This window comes from Paralichthys olivaceus, chromosome 12, assembly GCF_024713975.1.
Source record: "Paralichthys olivaceus isolate ysfri-2021 chromosome 12, ASM2471397v2, whole genome shotgun sequence".
Classification (NCBI taxonomy): Eukaryota; Metazoa; Chordata; class Actinopteri; order Pleuronectiformes; family Paralichthyidae; genus Paralichthys; species Paralichthys olivaceus.
The window spans coordinates 2,730,417-2,740,979 of record NC_091104.1 but is presented as its reverse complement, the minus strand read 5'-3'; the positions used below and the strand labels follow the sequence as shown (position 1 = coordinate 2,740,979).

The following is a 10,563-nucleotide window of genomic DNA, read 5'->3' as shown; positions in this document are numbered from 1 at the left end:
CCATCCTTTCGCACAACTTTCATTTCAATTCCATTTAGATGCTCCAGTCTATTCATGTAGAAAATAACACTGTTGACATCAGAAGCTTTAGAGATTTTAACTGCATGCTTGGTTTTGAGCAAAAATACTTCACAATGTCTTATTTGGTGTGTAAGTTCACACAGAATACCAATGAAAAGTAAATGCCACCAAAACTTCAGTGTCAGGACTAGACTACTGCTGTGTGTGTTGCTCTCCACTGACGCATCTGGCATACAGGCAAGTCCAGATCAGTCAGTTTCTATTAAATTGGTCTTAGAGATGTGGGCTTTCTGCAGAAAACACCAGAATGGAAAACATGCAGTATGTAATGAGTAAAAATGTATGCCTGTTTTGAGACCGATATCGTGATGTCTCCTTTTACTCACCTTTCCAGTGCTTTTGTTTTTTCCGATAGGTGACTTTATAGTGCAGCTGGTCAGCAAAGATGTCCCTGATGTTCAGCTGGTGGCCATCTTTAAACAGGGCGGTGAGTGGTCAGTCACATACAGGGTGGTTTTCTTTTGGCTTTCAATCACCTCCAGCTTGAAGTCAGGTTTGCCTATCTCAGCTATGGAGAAGGGAGGGAGACTGTCACCTGTGCATGTACACCACTGTATCTCTCATGGAAGTTACCATTTTAATTATGTTAGAGGCCAAAAAATTGTGAGCATTGACAACGCTGAAGCCATTTTTAGATATGACAGGTAAAGTGAGCAATATTGGCTACAGAGTTTACCCATAGTCTGACTTTCAAACATGCACAACACAACAGGAGGTTCTCTGCACAGACATGTTCACAACAGCAACACACACACAAACACTCTCTCTCACAGTGCTTTCACATTGAATGGAAGCGTATTGCATTCACTTGAAAAAAAAACAAACTCTGTTTACAATGCATGTCTAAATCAATATTTTTTTCAGTTTTTCTCACTTTTTTTTTCCCTATTTTTTGGAGTAATTTTTCTTCTGTTTTTTCGGACTATTTTTTTTTTTCTGCGTTTAGAGAGCATTTGAAACAATAGACGCTTTCATTCCTTTATTGAGAGCTAGATGTAATGGAAACAAACATGACCTGCTTGTTTAGTTTAATCAAGTTTTACTTTGATCTGGGTTTAAGACACTGGGAGATAGTCCTGTCTTTAAGTCATATAGATGGTATTATCATTAGTTTGTCGAATCTACGCAGGCACCTGAGGACTTTGCGGTTGCTCAGAAGGAAAGCCCATTCAGATCTGCTGAGATGGGGCATGTATGTGCGGGCAGGAGTCACCATAGGTCCATGGGAGTCACTTGCAGGTTGGAGGTTCCGAGGGAGGTTCGAAGTATCTCGATAATTCAGAAATTCAGAAAAAAAAACTACTCCGAAAAACAGATAAGAATTACTGCGGAAAAACAGAAAAAAAAAATTGTCAGAAAAAACAGAAAAAAAATATTCAAAAACAAACCAAAAAATAAATTACTCAGAAAAAAACTGTTTTTTTTTTTTTTCAAGTGAATGCAATACACTTCCGTAGAATTCTCCTGAAATTCTACGGACATTATACTAGGAGGCCAGGAGGAGAAAGTCTGCAAAAACTGGGGAGCGTCTCACTTGGACATTTGCATTCACACATGCACCTCCTCTGGCAAATATACTGAGGAACTGCTGAGTTCGGTGCATGTCAGAAAGCAGCTTGAGAAAGACAGAGCTGCGCTGCAACAAGAGGTCATTGGGAAGGACCGGAGCACTGACAGGCTCTGGGACAATTTAACAGCTGTTATTTCCAACACGTTTTGTCAATTAGAAAAAAGTCTTCACGAGTGTAGCAGAAGAACGTACTGTCTTTGTAGGGGCAGAACCGTGGTGTGCTGGTGTGAGGGGACTCAATGAGGTCAGTGGTGGCCCCCTCGGGGTTTCGGACAGGACGTCAGCTGTGTAGTAGGCGTTCAGGTCAGTCAGAGAGCTGGACAGATCACACACTGTTTCTGTGGTCTGGATACAGTGAGGAGTCCTCTGATTGTTCCCTGAAACCCTGTAAAATTTGACAAGTTTCATATGGACATGAATGATGGATGAAAATAGTCTTATTTAGTCTATAATAGACACCAGATGAGCAATAAATTAGGTCTTAAGTCTGTCTAGTCTGGGTATCATTTATAACGCATACAGTCAGAAATAAATAATTTATTATCTGTGCAAAATAACATTGATGTGAATATACTGTGGAACAATGAGCTGAAAGAGCTGTTTGCAGCTGTTGGCATTTGTTAATTTTATTTGATTGTTGACATTGCTCTTGCCTCTTTCATTTTTCTCTTATTGAATCACAAAGGTCAATTGTCTTTTAGTTATCTTACTATTTAAAGAGCTCTGGCCTAAAATATACATTCCAGTAAAAGCTTTTACTGAATCAATAATGGAAAGACTCATTCCTGCAAGGTCACATAGCGGGAAAGTGTGAGGGCATTTGCTTTCCGTGGACACACTGACAAGATGAATGTTTCTGGGAATTAAATGCCATTTGTTGAAAGAGTTAAAGGGTGAGGGTTCGGATGCAGGTACTTACGTAGAGTACTCCACAGTGTAGCTGTAAGTGGCTGATGGTTTTGGTTCCCAGGACAAAATGGTTTTAAAGTTGGTTGATTTCCAATTTTGTGCTTGGGGATAGGAGCCTGGAAAATTAGACAATTTGTGTAAGATACTATACTAACATGATTTAAATGAAGGTTATAGTGACACACAAATGTTGACTCCTGTCATTATGAAAGAAAACAATACACCAAAGGTGTTTTATATACTTTATTAACTTATACAAGTAATTTCCATAGGTGAGCTGTACAGGGGACTGTCACACAGTGATAGGGCCTTAGTGCCATAAGTTTTAAACTATTAAAGGCCCAGTGTGTAAGATTTAAGTGAAAGGGAACTATTATTTAATGTAGAATAATTCTCATAATGTTTTCACTAGTTTATTTCATCTAAATTGTATGAATTGTAGTTTCCTTACCCCAGAAAAGGCCCTTTAAATTTAAATACTTCGAGGGGACCCTCTCTACAGAGGCCACTATGTTTTTTACATTAGTCCAGACTGAACAAACTAAACACCTTTTGAGTTTTCATGACAATTAAAGGCTGCTTCAGTTTCTTTTTCATGTTTGGAAGGAGAGCGTGAGGTGAGGGGTAATCAGTTGCAAAATGCAATTTCAACACTAGATATCACAAAATTCTACACACTGAACACTATTTAACACTAAACTACACTTTTAAGTAATAAACACTTAACACCTTAATTGAGGCCCGTCACAATATGTAGGACTACACACATTCATTAGAGAGAAAAAAGCTTTGCACAGATGAGGCACTGTGGACCAGAAATAATTAAAAAAGCCACAAGTTCAGATACAGCACTTTGTCAGTGAGATAAGATAATGTTGTGAATAGAGCACATTGCGATTGTCAGTGTAAAATATCCTTGGTCCTATATTTTATTGGACTGACTGTTCTGTCACAACCACAAATGTGTGGTTTTTATGATTACAAAGCAGCAGTAGAAAGTGTGGCGCCCAAAGAACATAAGAGAAGGGCTGTTTTTATATCAGCAGTCTGTTACCTTACCTTACCTGAGTCAGATCAGTCATTCAGTCATTTCTTATTAACAACAGCTATATACAGTGTGGTAAGTCATTGCTGTTTCTTCGCAGTATGAGCAAATACTGAGAAGAAACAGCAGTCCCCCCCCCCCCCCCCCCCCCTCATGTTACATAATGTTTTAGGTACTAACAAATGCCTCAACATTAAATTGTTACAGGTAATCTTAAATTCTTAAATGTGATTTACAGCCTATTAAGCACGAGTGTCCACTGGTGTTCAAACATTTTTTTTCAAATATTAATCCTGCAAAGTGTGTAGTGACTTGTACTGAAAACTCTATAAGACATGTAAAGAGTATTTCTATGTGTGCCGGAAATCTAAACATAAACACTAAACGAATGACTGTATGCTGCTCCTCCAGTGACCTGTTCATGTAGATCTGTTCATGTGAATCCAACTTTACATTTGCTATACATTTACATTTTCACACTCACAATACTACAAAACAAACTGCTCCACACAGAGAATCATAGTATTTGATATTGTATGTACATATCATATGTCGCGCTACTACAATTTGACTTTAAGGTCATTTGAGAGAACGCGTGGAATGAAGGGCGAGCAGCGTGGACTCACCTGAGGCGGAGCGTGTGGAGAGAAAGAAGAGTGTAGAGACGAGAGCTGCTGTGACTGACATCATCTCCTCTGATGTATTCCTAAAGGTTCTGTTCTGTGTCTGTGCTGCTACTGAGCGAGTACCCTGTGCAGTCTGTCGATCGTCTGACTCTCTTGCTGGAAACCAGTGGTTTTAGCAACAAGCGGGGCATAGCCAAATATGGAGCGTCCGGCCGTGGCGTCACCAGACTGACACAGCCACAGTATTGCAAATTACTATACAGCATGCTGTCCTGCTGAGGTCATCCGCCACGCAATCAACCTTACTGATGTATTATTAGTTATTATTGTTATTCATATTATTGTTATTATTATTATTATTGTTGTTGTTATTGTTATTATTATTTCGACGTTTTGGTCAGTGTGGTGGCAATTTCTGTGAAACAAGCACAAAGTCAAACACTTCTTTCTGAAAGTTTAATTCAGCATCTGCAGATGGACTCATCAGTACACATCACCTGAATGACATGCACAAATGAGCAAAGAACATAGGAGAATCTGTGTTCTTATAACTCTCTGCCCCCTCCCACTAAGCATTCAAAGGTATTTATTACCCTCCTGTAGTTTCACTCAGTGGAGGAGACGTCCTGTCCATTTGTTTACATGTTCTGTGGATGACCCCCCTGTGAGACCCCAGGTGTGAGATCCCAATCAGAGATACCATGAGACACCATAAAGTTTTGGTTTCTCGGGGCCATACAACTCAAGTCTCTTAAGCCACCATCGTAAACCTTAAGGTTGCCCTTTCAGATAAACAATTTGGTGAACCATTTGGTCAGTCATCCACATACATGTCTGCTCATGCAATTACACATTCACAAATGTAAAATTTCCATTACAGTCAGTCAGCATATAATTATTGGACACCAACCAATCACAGCTATGAAATCAGCTCTATTCATTCATTCATTCTCTCACTTCACCTGGCAGATTCTTTGAAATCAAGTGAAAGAAAGAAACATGGAACATCTGTAACAAATTCCAAGTAAGTAACTGAGGCTGATTTCAGAAAAACCATTGTTGCAACAAAGTCCTCAAATTACAATGCATGCTCCAAATTAAGGGCTTCTATTACCTCAATACAAAAGGCCTGATATAACAAGTTTTCTTGTTCTGTGAAGGTGAGAGACAGTTTATAGGCCAACGTTAAACAATAGTCCACCTGAGTCGCAGTGGTTTCTGTGAATATTTCTGCTACCAACACCTGAACTCTTCTTCAGTATTCAACAGTTCAACATTCATTCCACGCTGCTCTACAACCCTCACAGAAAAAAGAGATCAAATAATCAGGCACATGCAAAAACTTACATATTGCAACCTTGTAATGGTTGACTTGTTATTTTTAGTGACACTGTTGCGGTGTAATGTTCAATAACATGATTCAATCTTGTGATTGAATTAAGTTTCCAAGTGTTAATAATTCAATCATATGTATTTTCCAAGTTGACGAAACTATTACACTTGAGTTCGACCAGGAACATATCAGATGCTATTATATTCCACTGTTTAAAAAAACAAATCCAGGTTTTTTTTTAAAAAAGGTGGTTTGTGATAAACAACACAATAGTTTCCCCCCAGTATTTATTGTATGCAAAATAATTCATTAGACTTATTTATCTCAAAATGAGTTTTTCATTTGGCTCAATATTCATATATTTGCTTATTATTTTAATTACCACAAGAAGTTTTAAAAAGATGTAACAGGTGGTGAATATGTTTCATGACAGATTTATAAAAATTTTAATTTGGTTGGTCAATGTTCAACAGACACAAAGATGTTGGTAATGTGACTCAAACCGAGAGGTATAGTAGGTTCAGTGTCGTCATAGTGGGAATGGAATGGATGACATGCTTCCCGATGGTATGTTGACCATACAACCCTTACTACAGCGTGAGAGAACCTAAATATTCTAGAAGCTTACAAGCTCTGACCAGGTCGATGGCATCATCATGTCTCTGCAGAGGACATTAGTCAGGACTTCCACTAAGAGCTCAAGTGGGTGATCTGGAGGTCTATTCATAGACTGAGTGGTTTAGAGTTATGCTTCCAGACATACAGAGACACTGAGAGTGAGTTTGGACTGTGGTATGTTAATAGAGAGGTTTATACTGTGTTAACCACAGTTAATATTCCACGTTACTGAAAGGGAAGCCCTCTGTTGTTTGTCTTTGCTCTCATATGTACAGGGTGGCCAGCCTTTTCAAATCAGTCTTACTACTACATTACTTCACCACACACGGTAACCTGTTCAACAATGTAACTGTAATAAAATCTCTGCAAATTCAGTTTCACATGCAGATTAAATCAAGTGAAACTAGCAGCAGGAAGGTTGGAATGCATGTACAACACTATAGCTTTGTGAGATGATTAGGAAGGACTGTCAATGATTTGTAGCAAATTTCAAAGCAGAGACAGTGGTTGTTTAATGTAGACGGCAGTTTTTCTTCCCATGGAGTTGGCACATGTGGCACTTTGCCAGAGCTCCTCCCCCTGCCCCATTATCCTTCTAGTCCGACAAGCCCCCCCACCCCTGGCAGTGAGGGGCCTGGCTGTATTACACTTCACCGTGGCTTGAATACCAAGGAACACTCCGAAGGGAAGGACTGAATCCAAATGACTAAATGAGTCCACCAACTGTTTACACAGGATAAAGCTTCAGGAACACATGCACACATACCTGCACACGCACACATGTCAAGAAAAGCAACAACAGCAGAGTTTAGTGATCTGTGTTGATGGGTGAGATTAAATTTAAATACCAGAGAAAAGCTTAATGCTCCCAGACCCTGGTGAATTATGTAATTCTATTTCAATTTCTCCCCCCAAAAAATCTTACCTTTATAGTACTGACTTCAGTGCAGCAATCAAGCATTCACTTGGCTCTGTGGTCCATTGCTTCTTTAGTCTTAGTCTCAGTGAACTTTATTGTCAACCAAACAATGCAACAGGTCACAGAGGATTCAAATTGCGTTTCCCCATACTCCAAATGTGCAAGTAATATATAACACACAACTTATAACAAACAACAAATAGTGCAAACAAACAACAACAAGTCAAACAGACAATGGACCTATAAGTTGTATAAGAAAAAATAAATGGATAAATAAAATAAAATGAAAATAAAATGAAATTCACAGTGTGACAGAGTGTATTCATGACAATAAAAGTAATTCTTCTTTTTCTTCTTCTATTCAAATTTTGAGGTATGTTATCAAGGGGCTATAATGAAGATGCAACACGGAAAAGTGCAAAGTGTAAAAAGTGGTAAGGGGGAGGTGCAGCCATACAGTATATCTGGGTGTCAAACACTGTTGGATCCACCTGAGATTTATTTTCCTTTTATTTTCAGTGTATAATCTTCAGCAGTCCTTTTCAACTGCAGCCCATTGGGCCAAAGTGTGTTTGGGTTCTGAGGGTTCTGCTTCCCCCCCCAACACAATAGAGGTATTTATCTCAATATACAGTACAGACAAATCCAACAACAACTCTTTCTGGGACACTTTACATCCCTTAAGTCCCTGTTACTATAATCAACCAATTGCAGACTACTTTTATTTTCTGAATCTGAATAATGCTTTAGAAAGTTTCTCCAAATGGTCTTTAGAGTGAATATCCTTTCACAGCCAATGTCTCATCCATCTATCAGTTTATCAAATGAGTAAAACCAGAGGTGGGAAGTAACAAAGTACAAATATTTCATTACTGTACTTAAGTAGATTTTTCAGGTATCTACTCCTTAAATTCTCAAAACTGGCTCGTTACTTGTTTCAACCTCCACGGATGACAACACGACATAAGAAAACACATCAACACAGAGAGGACCTCACTAAACCATCCAATCTATGGTAGTGACAGGTGGTGTGTACAAAGGGCAGGGACTTAATCAACCCGAACACATTCCACATCCATTTATTCCCTGTAGTCTTTATTATTCTGTCTGAAATTTGGCAGCAAAACTAGATGTGTGTCCAGTGATTTTTTTTCTCAGTACCAGTTCTGTGTAGGTTGATACCAAAAGAGGAAAACTATCCTATATCCTAGAAAAAGCATTGTGTATCATTGAAGTTAAAAATTCATTTTTACTTTTTACTCATATACTTGAGAACATTTCAGAGCCTGTACTTGAGTTAAGGAGTTGTATCAGTACTTTTACTTTTACCAGAGTCTTTTTTTACTCAAGTATCTGTATTTCTACTTTAGTAAAGAATGTGAGTACCTTTGCCACCTCTGAGTAACACAGTGTAATGCTTAAATATGCAGTGACAACCTGAGCTACTGTCCCGAGATGAGAAGTTCAGTGAAAGGTTTCACAATGAACTACACTGGCCATGCTCTTTCTGCAGATTTATTGCAGAGTTTAAACAGCAACATGGATTTGTTATTATGTTCAGTTAATAATGAAATTGCCTTTACACCACAGTGATGGACTTGAATTGGAAAGAGAGAGAGAGCTGAGGGAGAGTTCAAGACAATAAGAAAACAATTACTCTTTCTTAAGTAATTATTCACTGACAAAAATGATCACCTCCGATAAAATGTGAAGATCGATACCTAACACCATAATTCTCACAAAGTCATCAGGATTAATTGTTCTCTTTAAATTTACCAGCTGGGGGCAGATGTTTATTTAACACTGTGCCATCCTCTCTTTTTATGTTGTTGAAAGATAAAAGGATATTCAAATTTCTTCTGTTATTCTATTGAGGAAATGTCAAAGACAAAGGCCTGTGAGGCTGGGCGTCATCCAGCACTTCCTGTTTTGCAAACTTGTTACTTATGGCATATTTACCAGGAGCATAAGCCTGCATCCTCTAAGAGAGGATGTGGTCATCTTAGTATTTCATGTAAATGAATTGGCAAGTCACGGGTCCTTAAATATCTATTGACAACATTAAACAACTTTACAATAAACCTTTGAATAATATTGACAAGCTGCGGGAATGGGGATTGTCTGTCTAATGGAAGGAGACAGTGTGTAAACTGAGGTCTGCTGGGAGTCAGTCAGTAAGCCACCATCGTAAACCTTAAAGTTGCCCTTTTCGATTAACAATTTGGTCAACCATTTGGTCAGTCCTCCACATATATCTTTGCTCATGCAATTATACATACACAAATGTAACATTTCCATTACAGTGCTAAAAGTGTTCGAGCTGAGCAGGGATCAGTGAGGATGAGGTCGTATTTAAAGAGACCACTTTGGTGAGAGAATGGGCTGTGATTGGTTCGTGACTGACGAGCACCCATAAACCTATCGGTAGCTGAGCATATGACTCTGTGTTCTGCATGAACTAACACAATGCTTCATTAGTCACAATTCAAGTTCAGGATTTCTACGATGACATTCTCACTTTAAACTTAATGTCCCTTGATGATAGTATTCTAAGAGTTTGAGGACTGATGCCTAAAATTTATGTCCTTGGTTTTTGTCACATTTAGTAGTAAAAATGCACAGTCACACCAATACAGATTCACAATCCACAATGGGACCATGGTTGTTCTCATCTGCATGGAGGAGACTGACTGTCACAGAGTCATCAGCAAATTTGAAAAGTAATCTGTTGTCATGCCAGCTGCGGCAGTCATCAGTATACACATTATAGAGGGGAGGTGAAAGGACACAGGAGGAGACCCTGTGGATGATGACAATATGTCTTACATGCATTACTTTCTGTGTCAGTTGTCAGTTGCAGCTCGAGGCATGTATCCAAAATTATCTTTTCCAGGCACTATACTGATACTGTAGTCACTACAAGTTACGCATGTTGCCTGGGGGGACATTTAAAACAAACCAGTCTACAACACAATAAAAATCACATGAAAATCAACCTCCCTCCTCATCTTTTCATATTTTTTTACTCCTCCATTTTTTAATGTGGATTTAGAATTTAATACTGAGCATAGCCGTGAAATTGCCCCCCCAAATAGAAATGGTACAAGTTGTCAAATAAATGTTATCTACATAAATCCCCACAGATTTCAAAAACATTCTCAGAACACAGTTAACATCACAGTATATTGTAAGGTATCACATTTTTTATTACTCACCTTATTGATGGAACCTCAACCATATTTACTGTCCCTGGCTCAGACTCTCTCTCAAGCATCTACAGTGGGTGTTTTCATTCCCAAAACACAGGCTCTCTTGTGGTTCCAAGAGTCTGTAAGAGTAGAACAGGAGGTAGAGCATTCAGCTACCAGGCAGACAGCTTCTGTGCATTTACGGTTAAACTTAAAACATTCCTTTTTGATAAAGCCTTGCTGGATCAGGTGAGTCCTGAACCATCCCTTAGCT

General features: G+C 38.7%; 1 pseudogene; it reads right to left on the bottom strand.

The window, feature by feature from the left end:
* Positions 1-413: 413 nt before the first annotated feature.
* Positions 414-10,292, bottom strand: LOC138412184 (tissue factor-like; annotated as a pseudogene).
* Positions 10,293-10,563: the final 271 nt, after the last annotated feature.